This window comes from Mus caroli, chromosome X (assembly GCF_900094665.2).
Source record: "Mus caroli chromosome X, CAROLI_EIJ_v1.1, whole genome shotgun sequence".
Taxonomy (NCBI): Eukaryota; Metazoa; Chordata; class Mammalia; order Rodentia; family Muridae; genus Mus; species Mus caroli.
In genome coordinates, this window is record NC_034589.1 from 13,322,093 (window position 1) to 13,323,651 (window position 1,559).

The window sequence follows — 1,559 nt, forward strand, 5'->3', positions numbered from 1 at the left end:
TGGCAATGTTCCCTCTGTTTTTATTTTGTGGAATAGTTTGAGGACTGTTGGTATTAGCTCTTCTCTGGTAGAATTCTGCAATAAAACTATCTGGTTTTTTTTTTTTTTTTTTTTTTTTGGTGGTGGTGGTGGTGGTGGTGGTGGTGGTGGCATTTTATTTTGCTTTGTTGTTTTGTTCTTTTTTTACTGGGAAACTTTAATTGAGTATTTCTATTTCTTTTGGGGTTATATATCTGTTTAAATTGTTTATCTGATCTGATTTAACTTTAATAAGAGGTATTAATTGAGAAAATTGTCCATTTCTTTTAATTTTTTTCAATTTAGTGCAGTACAAGTTTTCCAAGTATGATCTAATGATTCTTTGGATTTCCTTAGTGTCTGTTTTGCCCCGCTTTTCATTTCTGATTTTGTTAATTTGGATATTCTATCTCCACCTTTTAGTTCATTTGGATAAGGTTTCGTCAGTTACTGATTTTCTCAAAGAAACAACTCTTTGTTTCATTGATACTTTGCATCATTTTTTTTTTGTTTCTATTTTTCCTGATTGTAGCTCTGAATTTGATTATTCCTTGCCATCTACTATTCTTGGGTGTGCTTACTTCTTTTTTCTAGATCTTTCAGGTAAACTGTTAAGTTGCTAATGTCTCAAAATTTTATGTAAGCACTTAGTGCTATGAGGTTTCCTCTTAGCAGCATTTTCATTGTGTCCCATGAGTATGTGTCTGTTGCACATTCATTTTTCTTTGAATTATAGAAAGTCTTTGTGTTTTTTTTTTAATTTATGTCTTGACCCATTTTTGATTCAGGAGAGAGTTGCTTAGTTTCTGTGAGTTTGTAGGCTCTCTGTGTTGTTGAAATCCAGCTTTCATCCGTGGTGTTCTGATAAGATGCTTAGTGTTATTTCAATTTTCTTGCATCTCTCAAGGTTTAGTTTGTGACTTATGTGCTCAATTTTGGAGAATGTTCCATTAGGTGCTGAGAAGAAGGTGTATTCTTTTGGGGTTGGGTGAAATGTTCTGTAAATATCTGTTAGGTCCATTTGGTTTATAATGTCTGTTAGCTCTAGCATTTCGGTTTCGGTTTGGGTGTTTGTTTGTTTGTTTTGCTTTTTGAATGGTTTGTTGACTTGTCTGTTGATGAGAGTGCAGTATTGAAGTCTCCCACTATCAGTGTGTAAGGGACAATATGTGACTTATGCTATAGTAGTGTTTCTTTATGAATGTCAGTGTGCTTGTATTTGGGGCATAGATGTTGGTGAATTTTTCCCTTTAATGAGTATGTATTATCCTTTCCTATCTCTTCTTATTAATTTAAAAGTCTATTTTGTCAGATATTAGAATGGCTACACCCCTACTTCTTAGGTTCATTTTGTGTTCTATATGGTTTTTGTACCTTGATAGACATCTCCTTAATTTAAACTTTTTCTCCTATGATTCTATTGAAAATATTTTCTGCGTCTTTGGCCCTTGTTTCTTCTTTTTCTGTTCCTATTATTCTTTTTTTTTCCTTTTTTTTAATTTTTAATATTTTTGTTACATATTTTCCTCAATTACATTTCC

At 32.3% G+C, this 1,559-nt stretch overlaps 1 protein-coding gene across 1 annotated transcript in view; it reads left to right on the forward strand.

Annotated features, from left to right (window-relative positions):
• Positions 1–1,559, forward strand: part of Chst7 (carbohydrate sulfotransferase 7) — a 35,383-nt gene that overhangs the window by 32,161 nt on the left and 1,663 nt on the right. The window lies entirely within an intron of this gene.